This window comes from Atractosteus spatula, chromosome 3 (assembly GCF_055471065.1).
Source record: "Atractosteus spatula isolate fAtrSpa1 chromosome 3, fAtrSpa1.hap1, whole genome shotgun sequence".
NCBI lineage: Eukaryota > Metazoa > Chordata > Actinopteri > Semionotiformes > Lepisosteidae > Atractosteus > Atractosteus spatula.
In genome coordinates, this window is record NC_142708.1 from 25,667,755 (window position 1) to 25,682,568 (window position 14,814).

General features: G+C 38.2%; 1 protein-coding gene across 1 annotated transcript in view; it reads left to right on the top strand.

Moving 5' to 3' along the window:
- The first annotated feature begins 367 nt into the window (after positions 1-367).
- cdc42se2 (CDC42 small effector 2) overlaps positions 368-14,814 on the top strand; it is a 61,068-nt gene continuing 46,621 nt past the window's right edge. The window contains exon 1 of the mRNA XM_088909955.1: positions 368-637. The gene's annotated coding sequence lies outside the window, so the exon portion shown is untranslated. The remainder of the gene's footprint in view (positions 638-14,814) is intronic.

Genomic DNA, 14,814 nt, shown 5'->3' on the forward strand with positions numbered 1-14,814 from the left:
CCACAGAAATCAGAGGGGACAAGTGACTTAAACTCTCTTAACATGTCCTTAAAGCTGTATGTACCACTAAGTGTTAGATCACCGCGTCCATCAAACTTTGCCATTCCAAGTGTTCATCAAAACAAAACTCATGAACCACTCTGAGAATACGTTCCGCTTTGCAAAGTCACTAGTATGAGCCAAGAATGACCTTTTTTGCTCCACGCTAAACTCATTAAGTGTGAGGCGAAATTGAGGATCCTCTTTTATGGGGCAAGAAAATAATTCAGTAGAGGTGGAGGAATTCACCCGCCAAGGGAGGCGCTGTGCTCTTTTTCTCCGCGCCTGTGTCCGTGACTATGTGGGAGTGTCCGTATGCGAGAAGTCCCCTCCTTTCAGATACTGATTTCTCCTCATTCAAACCCATAGAAACGGCAGCGGCAGTGTTTCAGTCTTCTGTAGCACCGCGAGTCGCCATCTTCAGCGACCTCTGCTTCTCTCTCACCTCTTACGTTTTCTATGCACACACACAAGTCATATTGGGGAATCAGAGCACGTCCACTGACGGACAGCCGGTTTTGTTATACCGCTGAAATCAGATTCTCCGCATTGTGGAGGCGAGGACTGCAACGGGATATCAGAAGACAAGAGAATATTGGTAAGACAGCAGTTTTATTTAATTATTTACATTAACAGATGAATGATGTGGTTTATTGCCCGGGGACTGATAATTCATTACGTTAATGGAGTTATGTTGCTCGCTTTGTGTAGGGTGTGGGTATAATAAGATTGAAAATATATTACAAAAAAGATGAAAAAATAAAAAGAGCAGATTAAATGAAAATTTCCTCCAGGAGGGCTGACAATGTCTAGATACTGTATTGTTTGTAGTGTTGTAACGGATTTATTCGTTCATTCATTCGTTCCATTTAATATAATTCGATATATAATTGTTTTTGTATTAGGATACTACTTACACATGATGAATATGGGATTCTCTTACTACCCAGGTCCTCTCAGTTATTTGAGCACTAGAAACAAAATGTCAATCCACCCTGTTTGCAGTGTGATCGCCTAAGGGGTTTGACGTAGTGTGGGAATCCTTCTCCCCGTTGTGAAGCGGAATTGTGCCAATGTGACCGGTGCGTGAAACTGGGTAGAGTTTTTTTCCCGCAAGGGTCCGTTGTACTATCCTTAAAGACGCTTTGGGGATAAATGGTATTTCAAAAGCTTTCCGTTTATTTTCAGATTTATAGTAATTTGTATTCGGTCAAATACGTCTGGGTGCGTAAATGCTGGCAGCTCCAAATGCAAAACTCAGACATTCACCCGCCGACCTGGTCTGCGGAGATAAGCTCGAATATAAAACAGGATTACTTCCTACTCGCAGTATGTTCCCGATGTTGTCACCATTTACATCAGGACATTTGTCTAATCCGATTGATTAGAAATTCCAGATACAAATGCTAGAAGAACAGATTGCAACTCATTCACTTAACTGGGTTTCGCGTGTTCCTGGAGGGCGGTTGGTGCCTCAAGTTTTGAGTGTCCGTGATGTAGTGATTTTTTTACACGTTCTGTAGTGCAGTTGTTTGTTTGTTTGTTTTCTGTATCAGATAACAGCAACTTCATTGTTACTTTGCTGGCCGTTATATCAGTTTATAGGTCGTGCAGTCCATTGGGGGGAATGTCGGTATTCGAGCAGTGATTGCCTGACGTTTCCATTGGTTCCTGCTAGCTCTATTGCTTTCTTTCTTGGGGGGGGAAAAAACATGTAAATTAGATTATCAATCTTTTCAATGTACACTAATATCTGCCTTTGGAGCCTGTCAGATTTTGGGTCCGCTACTCTGTTTTGTTTCCAGTGTTTGAGGTGGCTACAAATCAGGTCACTTGTGATTTGTTTTTTTTAAGGGCAGTTAAAACATTACTAACGCATTTAAATAGCACATAGGTGAGCTTTCTGTTTTCAACTAAGGCACATATTTGATACAAAGATTTTTTTGTCTTTTTTCCAGGGTACATATAATTGCTGTGTGTACCAAAACTTGGTAAATGCTTATTAGGGGTACCCTACTCCACTGTCTACACTACCCCAAATAGGAATGAATGAAACCTGGAGTTAAGTTATGGGCTACTGAGGAGCTTCAGGTTACAAGTTGGTAATAGATGTCCTACTAATAGTATGCTTCCCCATGGGGTGAGGATCACTTTTCTTGAGAAGCTAACTCCACTCCATTTGTCTGGAGTGCAAAGGTGGACTGTAATATGCAGTACATGCTTTTAGTTTCTAGTGAGCAGGAACAGCACTGAGACCAGAGTGGACTGTGCTGCACAAATGATTACAGTGTATAGTCTGCACGCATTGACACTGAATGGTTTTCCTGTAGTGGTTGTTTCCCAGTGAAAACTGAAATGTTCTGTTGTTCAGCATTCTATACACCGAGTCAATATACAATAATAAATTATTTCATACCAGTAACTTTGCATCAGCCTGCTTTCCCTCTGAATAAGTTTAACTTTCCAAGTCTTAGAGGTTAAATGTAAATGTATAGCTTAAAGATAAGTGCAGTGCTCTTTAAAAGATATGAATCAAGAACTTGAAAACATGTTGTGCTTTATGTCATGCACTGTGAATTCAGTCTGGCATTGTCCCTTGTGCCATGCATTATAAAAAGCTAATTGTTATGTTGCATATTAAAAGAGACATGGTAAGTCTTATGCACAGAAGTCTGGAAGCTTCACAGATCTTTGTGTATGTGCATCTTTGTACACATTTGTCTCCGGCTGCATGTATAGTATCATGGGCAGTATTTTGTAAGTATTTACTACTTTACTTTTAACAGGATTAAATTTTGGAGCAGATAAACTTTCTTTTTTTTGGTTTTCAGTTATAAGGATGCAAAAGGCAAAAACCTTCATGGTTAAAAAAGATGTCATAATGTACTGCACTTGTAAGGAGAATCTTTAAATAGCCCTGTATACAGTAAATAAAGTCTGGAGAGAACACCTTTCATGACAGCTTCATTTTAACTTTGAAAACTCACAGGCATAAAAAGACAGACAACTTGCTTTTGGCCGTCGATATCTTTTTCTTCCTGTCGGCATCAAAACACACTTTCATTTTTGACATGGCGACAAAAGGGATTTTTTTATTTAAAAAATAAGAATAGCTCAGGGAGGCTAAAACTGTGGGCAAAGCTCAGTTTTTGCAGCAAGTTCTAGAAATAGGAATCAGGCTGGCCTGAGCATGTCTACCTAATCCTGAAACCATCTTGTTAAGCAAAATATCAAATATGGAGTCTTTCCAATTGGTTAAAGAGGGGTCAGATACAGTGCCCTGTAAAAGGAAATTAAAAAAGCTCATTGTTTTAAAACACAGGACAGGCACTAAGGTAATCTTATTGGCTCACATCACTTAGATTGTGTAAATGTGTTACTTGTAGATATTTCACATTTAGAAATTATTATATTCAGTGTGGCTATACAGTATGTGTTCTATGAAAAAAAGACCATTAAAAATCTTTGAATACTTGTCCAGCTATAGAATGTCAGAGTCTTTATTGTCACGTGAATGTACTGGAACCCTGCGCTCAATATAGGATAATTAATGAAAATGATAATAACCCGTCATTGTTTTATTAACAGTGAAGTCTGTTGTCCTAAATGTTCATCATTAGAGTGGCATGGTGGCACTGTGGTTAGCATGGTGGGGGACCTGGGATCAGTTCTGGCCCTGTGCTGCTATCTGTGTGAAATTTGTATGTTCTCCTTGTATTTGCAAGGGTTTCCTCCAGGTGCTCTGGTTTCCTGTCACAGTCCAAAGATGTACTGGTACGTTTATTGGCTTCTGGAAAATCGCTCCTGTGTGTGTGTGTGTGTGTGTGTGTGTGTGTGTGTGTGAGATGGATGGGTGTTCTGTCCAGGCTGTATCCTGCTTTGTGCCTGTTGCTTGCCGGGATTGGCTTTGCTCTCCTGCGACCCTGAATTGGATGAAGCGGTAAGAAAATGAAAAGATATTCATCATTAATCTGTTACAGTATCTTGATTTATGGAATAATAAGGGTAGGATGTGATCTGTCAACAATTCTATTTCGCATTGCAGTAAATTCCTGCCTGACTCGCTGGCTGTATCTCTACATCCTTCTGTTTTGAGAAAGTGCTTTATCCTTGGTGGGCCAGTGCCCAAACTGACAGGCACAGGGCACAGTAAACACTAGTCCATAACAGCGCAAATGCACACAGGGGCATTTTAGAGATGCCTACTGACCTGGGCATGTCAAATGGAAACAGTGCGTGCTAATCATGAAGGGTGAAACATCTGCTCACAGCTTTGTTTTAAGGAACCTCTGCACTGTTTCCTTGATTAAAAACTATAGTATGTAAAACCATGTACACATGGAGGTATTCACGTAGTACTGAAAACATGGGACTGGATAGTTTTTAATTGAATGTTTGTCTTTTTTTTGTGTGTTATTGCAATGTTGCAATATTGCAATATTATTTTCTGTCAGCTTTAGTATTGTTTCATGTTCACATGAAAAAAATTTACCGTAAGATTGTACTTGTTGTTTTTTTTTCCCCAAGAGAGAAAGAGGTTGTCTTTCATTTCCTCCTAATTAAATGGTACACAAGTCCTGGTCTTTTCAGGGCCACATTCCTATAGGCTTTTCAGACATCATTTAAATGTAGGCTCCATGCTGTAGAAACCTCATGTCTTTGTCTGTATCTGTAAATAGTTAAAAAATAAGGGATAAATACTGTGAGAAGATATACTGCCATTGAGAGCTCGGCCACAGTCTGCACCCTTAAACTGAAGATTGCGATTGGTAAATATTTAAGAGTCCAACCATTTATTCTGATTCTGCATTAGGGTTTTTTTTATGTTTTACTTGGCTCAAAATCTTTTCAGACTAATAGTGTAATAAAACCTGATTTTTGTTAAGCTTAGAACAGAATTGCCTTGAAGGCTGAGAATGTGAGACCCTGCACTACTAAAGCCGAAAGCGGTAAGCACACCCTAACTATTGCAGGTCGTCTGTGTCATTGATGAAAATCTCAGAGAGTACCATTTAGTTGAATAATTCTTTTGAATATTTTATGTTTAGTCTTTTTGGCAGCACAGTGATGCAGTGCTTAGCATTGCTGCCTCACAGCGCTGAAACCCTGAGTTCATTTCCGGCCCTTAGGATTCTATCTGTGCGGAGTTTGTGCGTTCTCCCCATGTAAGAGTGGGTTTCTTTTGGCTGCTTCAGTTTCCTCCCACTGTCTAAAAACATACTGATAGGTTAATTGGCTTCAGCGAGAAATTGGCCCTGTGTGACTTCGTACTGCCCTACGGTGGACTGGCATCCCATCCAGTATGTACCCTGCCTTGTGCCCGTTGATTGCTGGGACAGGCACCAGCTCCCTTGCCAACCTGAAATGGAAGATGTGGTTAGAGAATGCGTGGATGGGTGTTAGACCTTTTCACCACCGTTTCATCTTTTTTTGTTAAGTTTGAGATTGTTAGTTTAATCGCACGGTCTTCCCCCGCAGGTCTGATTTAGTACGGTCCTTTTGTTTGTGACTTCCACTACTGGGAAATGGTGAGAAATTATTAAATCGATTCTTAAAGTACTGCAGTGGTCTGATACAAGGGTGTATCCTGCCTTGCACACCTTGCTTACAAAGATAGGCTCCAGTGTCCTTGTGACCCTGAATTTGATAAAGCTGTTAGAAAATGGGTGGATGGATTCTTAAAGTGGTCCTGTGGATTTAGGTTTTTTTTTGTCATCATCTGTATCACATTCAGGTTAATGCTTTTATTTTTTTAATGGCATTGTTAAAAGACTATGATATTCTGTTTGTTTTCTTTGTAATCAATATCTTTTAAATGACAGATCGTGGAGATAGTAAGGGGAAGTCAATCATACCAGTGGTTTATTAGCTTGTAATGTCTGTGACTTTCACAGCAGTGAGGCCTTTTGACCTCATTAGGAGGGAAGATTAGGAAACAGTGACTACTCTTCCTTCAGGACTAGTCTACATTTGGTTTAGCCCTTCTGTCTTGGAGTCTCCACTACGATAGACTTGGCACATTTGCAAAGGCAGTTTATTTTCCATAGAAATTACTGAACTGTAAAAGTTGAAAGAAAAGGCTTAGAGTTCATCTTAAAATATGCACAATTTAAGGTATAGCAGCTATAGCAAATAGGGATAGGTTATGCGATGTACAGGGGCAGTCAGAACAAGTCAGACTTTCATTTAAAATATGCAATAATCCATCAAATGAAAAGTAACATTTACAGTATAGCAAAGATATGCGTAATAAAGTTTTATGAGTTATGCTTTTTTACAAGTGTGGAATACACAGGAGTTCAGAATAGTGTGTGATACTTCACAGCCGCTCAATTTTGTAACAGTTAATATAAGCACAGTTCCATAAAATGTTAGCTTATGAAAGAATGGTAGTGATGTGATCTGGTCTATAGAATTACTGTAGATGTAACAGTAATATATATTAAAACAGGAATTATTACAAAGGTTTGCAGTAGTTGAATAGGAAAAAGGATAGACATTTGGTAATGTTTCTGCACTCACATAGAATTGCACAGAACAAAACAATGAAGGCAGTTCCCAGCAATACAGTTTTGATCTAGGAAATGATATAACCATGGCGGATGATTAACCAGTAGACGTGGGTAATGACCTTGTTAAATTTTTTTTAATATAAAATGGTTTGAGAATAGAATTTTCTTATTTGTATAAATCACAAAGAACAAGACTACATAGCTACAGATTTCAGCTGTGACAGAATGCTTAGTAACATGGCTTATTTTGACAATAATAACTCCAGTGACGTATATAGGCCAATTCTAAATATGTCCCCTGAAGGAGAATTGGGAAGACGGCTTTATTCAATCCAGATCTGCCTCGGTTAAATCACAGAGCTGTTCATCATTGATGTGGTTTATATTCATCTGTACCTTTTATCCTGCATGACTCCTGCCCTTGGTTGGCAAGCTTTAGTGTTTTATTGTTGCACATTATTCAGTATAACGTGTATATTGGTTGAGCTGTTTAGCATGTTAACCCTTTATAAGTGCCGGAATCTTCATGTTAGAGTTTTATCTGCACTGCAGTCTTCTGTACAAAAAAGCAAATGATTTGCACGCTTGGCGAACGTTTAGGACTTTTTACAGTACTGCAACTTATTGTTTCTCAATACTCGATCTCAGGTCTTATACAAGCAGCCTGCGTATTTTATGTTTTGTGATCAACGGTTGTGGGAAACATCTTTTCACGTTAATGTCGTTGATCCAAAATTTGCATTTCTTGTGTAACTGCTGCCTTTGGACATTTTTTAGAAGGGAGTTTGCTAAAGGCAGTAACCTAGAATTCGATGAGGAAACATTTCAGTGTTGTTTTGCAACCAGATATGAATGAGCTTGTTTGTTACCAGATGATTTTGCTGAAAGACTACTTGTGTCCAGGCCATTGATGGGATAGACTTATGACTGATGCATCTGATGAAGTAGGTCAGCTAATAAGTGAATATTATATCAGTTTAAAAAAGATTCACAGGAGGAATGATAGAAGAGTTTTCACTGATTTGAGTCTTTAGTGTTTACCTCTGTTAAGTGAACCTAATTGTAGGTAGACTTGTCCCATGAAGGTTTAAGATAACAGCAAGCTTGGAAAAGTGCAGATATGATTATTGTGTATCTCATCTGTTCTTGAGGAACCATTAGACTGGGGTAAGTTGACAGGTTTCCAGGTGCATTCCTTAAACACTGCGCATATGTCTTTTTGTGTTTTGTTACTTTTCCACACTCTTTGGATTTTTTTTTTCAGTTGGATCTGGTCTCCTATGTTCCGGGTTACATAATTAACCTATTTTATTTAGTGCCAGAATTTAATGTATGTACAGTATACGCAAATAAAACCTATCATGAGAAACAATCTACAGCAAACCCCCTTGCACATTGTCTTTTGTCACATCTGAGCAGTATGTGTTATAAATTAGGTCTGATAACATTCTTACTACCCCTCAATAACCAGTAAATATTTAAAGAGGTGCCTTATGTGCCAGTGACTGATCTCCTAGCAGTGAAACTAAAGCCTGCTGTATTATGATATTGCAACCCACTTACAAATAAATTTGCTGCGGTATTCCTATCCTGCTATCATTTTGTACCGTGGTGTAGCCGGAACAGAAATCAAATCTAAATAAGGTTCGGAGTTTCAAAAGCTCTTACCATGCAGCCCACACGACTGAAACATTAATCGCTACTGATGTCAAGGAGCTTTGAAGTGCTGAAAGGGCTACAGTACTGTACTGCGGAAAAGAGATTGATTTGTAATAAGTGTTGCTCAATCAGCCTGCTAGAGATACATGTTTACAGAGAGCAGCTACAGAAATTGGATGTGCACAGCATGCATTGATATCTTTAGCACATAGCCAGCAACACAAGTTGTAATGCAGTGCCCTGTAATAGAGTGTGTTCTATTTGCTTATACAATTACAATTACAGAAAGCCCTTTTCCTACATGAATAACCTTATTAATAGGACCTGCTGCAAGACTATCTGTTGCTCAACATTTAGGTAAAATTCAATGCAGTGTTTCTACAAGTGGTGGACATGGGGATGGGGAACATGTGCCTCTTACTGTACTTTTCTAATAACCAGCATTCAATCAGTGTCAATTTAAAGATGTGGTTTTTCGATAGTATGTACAAAACAGTTAAGTGACTTAAATTCCAGTTATATCTCCCTCATAATTACACTTAACATGCCTACTCATTTTAAATGTTGATAGGAGATGAGATTGATAAAATCAATGTAGCTCCAGTTAGCCTACACTCTGATACTTGAGCAAAACCATATCCATAGCAACGCAACGTGAATCATAGGATTAGTAACTCAAGAATGGCAATGTCGTCAGGCAACGAAAGATTGATTTGAGGGCAAAAAAGAATTCAGTTTCCTTTGTAAGATGCATTCTCATGCTCCTTTAAATGGGAAGAGTAATGACATATGAGAAATTTGTCACTTTGCCTTGACCTTATTTTTGGCTTCCAATACAAATAGTGTGAATCCATCACTTCTCCTGTTGCAGTAACTGGAAGTTTTAATACGTATTTCCAAACTGTAAGTGTTTACCTCAGCCTGGGCTTTTTAAGATCGGTGACTCCTTTAGAGCAGCTCTTCCTCAGGCACGTGCATTCCTTTCTGAATGCTGGCCCAGTTTCTGCGAGCATTTGCTTGCAGGTCTTGCATGGTTTGAGGACTGTCATATTACATTTTCTTAGGTCTTCCAACCTACCATACTATTTTCATTTGAGCAATCTGTTTTTATCATTATTTTCCATTTTTGTCTTCTACCTTTTACAGACTGTATACAGTAAGTAGGTGACTAAGCTGGAAAGCTAGAGATATCAGAAATGTTGTGTCATACAGTATCTCCACATGACAAATATCCATTAAAAACAGGTAACTCTAGGTAGCTTTTTTCAGTACTTAGCTAATTGGCTTAACATTGATTTTTCTCTGCTACAGCCGTACATTTTGAAAAGCCTATCGTATGTGAATATATGTTGGGAAAGCTCACTTTAAATATGAATTTTCACTCTACAAATGCATGTCCTTGGACCATATGACTCAAGGACAGGAACTTACAAAAAACCCCATGCAGTACATTTAAAGAAGAGTGATGTTCAACAAAAAAATGCAAGTAATTAAACAGGTTTTGGTGTAAGACATTTGTTTAGCTTACAGCTGAAATAAAGGGGTTTATAACTGCAGGGCTTGTATTGTTGTGAGAAAATATATTCTTAAAAGGAAGTTCCCCATTCATATTGTATAATGTCTCAGAGCATTGCAAAAATCTGAGTTTGTTGGTTGTACCACAGACACCCTGAATTTGCTTATCAGCGGCTTTGTGTACAGCTTTATGAAATCATTTGTTGACTTTAGGAAATGGTTGTGGGAATAGAACTTGTATCAGGCAGTTATTAGGGATGGCACTAATTTTCAGGTTTGAAGAAACCTCTTTGACCTTTTATCCTCCCAACTGAAAGATGTTTCTGTCACCTCTCATCCTCTGAAAAGATGTTTGCTAAGCAGCCAGATACAGACATATTATTTTTATATTTACCACAAATCTTTCCAAAAGCCTTTTACAGCTTATTTACTGTTGTAGTCTTAAGTCCAGGGCTGCATTTAGTGCATTTTAAAAAGAGTATAATATTTTCTTAATCACCTGTATGGTATTTTGTTTTGAATTTCTTACTCCGTAGAGACCATTGTAGTTATGAAAGGAAAAGGAAACAATGATTGATATAACTGAAAGTACCAATCTGTTGTCAAAGTCCTCATGATGTGCAGTAGAAAAAACTTCACATATTTTATAGGGAATGACATCTGCTTGTTTTAGATGTTCTTTAAGAAAATTGGAATAATGTACTGTGATGGAATGTTGAAGGATGACAATAAGTGTTTGTTCTGACCAAATGGTTCTGCTGCTGTTCTACTGTCAGCTATCACAAATGAGCTTACTTGTATAAAACAACGTATTGTCATAACAATGATAAGTCCTTACCATTGTATAGCATATTTCATTCCAAAGGATTCCAAAGCACTTTCCACATCTGGATAACAAGTGGCGGCCATTCTGCACTGGCAGCCCCATTATACAGCAGCTCAGGAGAGGAAGTGACTTCAGAGGGAACTTTAGGAAGGCTGGGTCATACCTTTTTATAGTGGAATTTATCCAGAATATTGTGCTTCACACCTCTACTCTTTCAAAAACTGCCATGGAGTCTTTAATTTCAAGTAGTCAGGGCAACTGCAGCCCAGTGTCTCTGGTTATTGGCAAATTGGGATGTTGGTTTGGAAATTGGGATCTAGAAGGAGGGGCGCCACCTACTGGTCCACCAACACACTTGCAGCAGCAGTTTCTTGAAAGTCTCTCTTACTGTTGCTGACCAGGCACAGCCTTGAATAGATTCTCAGATCTGACGAGATGAGGTTGGAAGGTTGTAACACTGCTGCCCCCAGTGTTAAAACAAATCACTGCCGTGTGTAACACTGTTATTTGTTGATCCTCTTCCGCTCTGCATTTCAGGTGTTGAGACAGGCAGCAGACGAGTTGACAGCTTCGCTGTGGCTCAGTCCCCAGTCTGTCACACCAGTCATGTCAAATGCTTTTACCTTTAGCAGAAAAGATTACCAAGTGGTCTCCCAGGATTTCAGTTTCCTCTGCACCAAAATTGTAAAGAAAGGAAAGGTTTACTCAGGTTTACATTTCTTGCGACATTTGATGCTTTTATTTGTATTTGTGTTGCTAAAGGCCACATGATGGTTGGAGACTTGGTCTGTGATCAGTTACCTCACTAAAATCGTACGGAAAATCCTACAATTCTGATAGGATGATGTGATGGAGAATGAATAAATTGATTTTTAATTACTTACAATATGAAATTGGTTCTGAATGTTTTCTATGTCCTCAATGCTAATCTTACAATATGAAAATATTTATGAAAATTATGTTCTCTATTGTTGACATATGCTTAAATGTATTTCTGTAACTCTTATAAGGCTCCTGTTGTTGTTAATTTTCTAAAGGATTAATATTCAACTATTATCTTGCTTTCATCTAAATGCTTGTATTACTTTGCATGCATATATAAGTCATACATGTTAATGTTTAATTAGTAACAAGAACAGCATCTTAGTTTTGTGTTTCACTCTTCTATTATTTACACTGCATGTTTAAAAGACCAGTATTTTGGCACTTACTGCATAACAGTTGAGTAGACTAGTGGGGGAACAGTAAGCAACACAGCCCATCACAGATGTTATTATGTAACCCTGTTTCTGTATTGCTGATTGGTAAATAGAAACTGCAGCTATAATGCCACAGCCATTCAGTAAATGGGCCTGCAGACATTGTTTAGCTTTCTTTTATTTCTGCTATTTACATAGTGTCTGTATTCCCCCTTAAAGGTCCTCTAAAAACAATATACTGTAGATAGAAGTGCTGTAGTAGTCCTCTGTGTTTGATTGGGCTGAGAGTGACATTTATTTTTAAAAGGTAAGCTGCCTTGATTGTTTGAAACTCTGAAACTTGCAGACCCCATTTACCCCAGCCAAGGTTTCAGCTGATGACCAAATCCAACTCGAATTCCAGCGGGCCCCGTTTTAACTGGTCAGGCTGGTCTCTGTGTTCTGGTCTAGCAAGTGGATTTAATGTGAAAAATTCTCTGAACATCCATGGAAACTACCAGAAAGGACTGTAGACATAAAGACTGATCGAACTGATCGATTTTAAGCTGCTTTCTGTCCTACAATAATCTTGGTATAGGTCAGGGGGACATGGTGGCACAGTGGTTAGCATTGCTACAGTACCTTACAACACTGGGGCCCAGGGGTCAGTTCCTGGGGTGCTATATGTGTGGAGTTTGTGTGAGCTCCCTGTGTTCACATGGGTTTCCTCTGGGTGCTCCCACAGCCCAAAGACACACTGGTAGGTTATTTGGCTTCTGGGAAAATTGACCCTGGCATGAGTGTGTTTGTGTCTGTGTGTGCCCTCTGATGGACTAGCATCCTGCCTTGTGCTCATTGCTTGCCGGAATAAGCTTCATTTCCCCCACGACTCTGTGGATGGCTGAATGTGAATTGTTTGGTAACCATTTTGAGTAATTATATTTTTTCTTGTCCACACACTTTTATTTTTGAAGAAAAAAACATTTTAATATTTTGCATTAGATACTTACTACAAGGAATGAGAAGAGCAGACTTTCAGTTCGGTTACACAGCATATTACAACAGTGTTTACTGGAGACTATAACATTTTATTGATTGATTTGTATTGCTAAATTTAAGTAAAATCAATTACCTAAAACGTTAAGTCAATTACATACTGTGAAAGTTAGGTCAAGGATTCAATCTGCATACTTAAAATAATAAAGAATCTAAACACTCTGTTAAAGAACTGGACTCTTCAGTTATTCATTATTTTTTATTTCTGTTCTATGTAGGATTTAAAGTCATCACTTCTCTTTATGTAGGCTGCTGGTTAACATTTTATGAATGTATCTTTATGTTATAAATGGTGTTGCAATGTACAGTTCATGAATAGTTTATTTGGAGAACAGTCCAAGTCATGCTTACTTACCATTACAAATTGATAAAAAACTGCAATGTTTTTCTTTTTTCTTATGTTTTTGTTTCTAGTTGTGTTATTAAAGGTTTTGGTCAAGAGATAAAAATGGTAAATGTTTTTTGCTTCTTTCCTGTCCCAGAATGTGAAAATAACTTACGCTATTCTGAAAGTAAATCTATTATACATTGGGAGTAAGAAAAGAGATATAGAACTACAGAAGGAATTTTAACACATTTTGTAGTTTTGTTTGTGTTATACAAGGATAAGTCTTCAGAATATCCTTTAAGGTATAACTAGAGCATTCTAACCAAATGTTTGGCTGCAGTCTGTGCTTTTGAAGTACAATATTTATGTCTGTGGTTTTTCTTCTAATTATTGGTTAACACAATGCACCAGCTGGTGCTATTCATCTGATAATGAACATTTTATTTCCTTTGAACTATGAACTTGCAGCAAGAAGGTACCTTTGCTGTCTTTTATTATCCTTCACCTATTAATAGATCAAGTGTCCAATTGTTTAGTTTTGTCTGTTTGTTTCATTTTAACAAAACAGTATAGTCTACCTATACATTTTTTGCAAAATATAGCTATTATGTCTTCCTAGTGTGTTCTGCTAGGGAGGAAGAACCACTTTCTGAGATTGTATACCAGTATTGTCTTACTCTTCCTAATCTTATCTTTTTATGCGTACACCCTTGTTCACAACTAGACTGGTGGCTTTAGAACTATAATTCCCTACATTTATATAGCACTTTTCATCTTAAGAAAATCCCAAACTGCTTTACACATGGAACCTACTTTAACCACCTCTGAGGTGCAGTAGGATTGAATCTGGGAGATGCATGGCAACCATGAGGCACCAGCAGCCCCACTACACGACAGGTCAGGCAGAGAAGTAAGAAACTCCATCGCCAGTTGAATTAAAGGTGAACTGCAGGAAGATCAGTTTGTGTAAGGAGTGAACTGGGGATAACACCTCTGTTCTTTGGAAAGTGCCATGGGATCTTTTATGACCAAGTTGTCCCTGCACTGTGTCCCTGTCACCATACTGGGGTATTGGTTTGGAAATTCTGGTCCAGAGTATAGAATTCTACCTGCTGTGGGAGGAATCTGGATTTCCCTGAAGGTCCTTGTATTATTTCATTTTGGAATACACTGGTAGTATTGGAAGCAAACAGATTATAACTATCCTTAAATTCAATGTGCTGTTTCTCTTCTCTTATCGGAAACAGAAAACCAATGTGTATAGTTTTACGTTGACAGAATTAATCATGGATTATTATGTTACAGTGCTTCTTGCAGTTAACATTTCCCATCTGTTTAACAGATTTTTAATTGGATGTCACGGTGTTCAATCACTCAATTAGCCTAAAAATTCAAATCTACTCATTTTTGTCATAAGTATTTTTTCCTCATGAAACCCTCTGCCATTAGAAGCTTTCTCAGAAAGATGTCTAGGGATCAGATTTTTTCTCGCCATTTAATTTCAAAGGAGGTCTTCTAATAGCGTCTGATTGTTGTAATGTAGCAAGTGTATTATGCACTCTGTAGAGAACCTGAGAAATGAAGCACTTGTTAAACTTTTCCTTGAAGCTATGTTCCACGCCTCTAGTGTGCTAAAAGTTATTTTCCCTTGGAAAAAACACTTAAGATGAACCACAATTTAAGTCTGTCAGTCAACTGAAG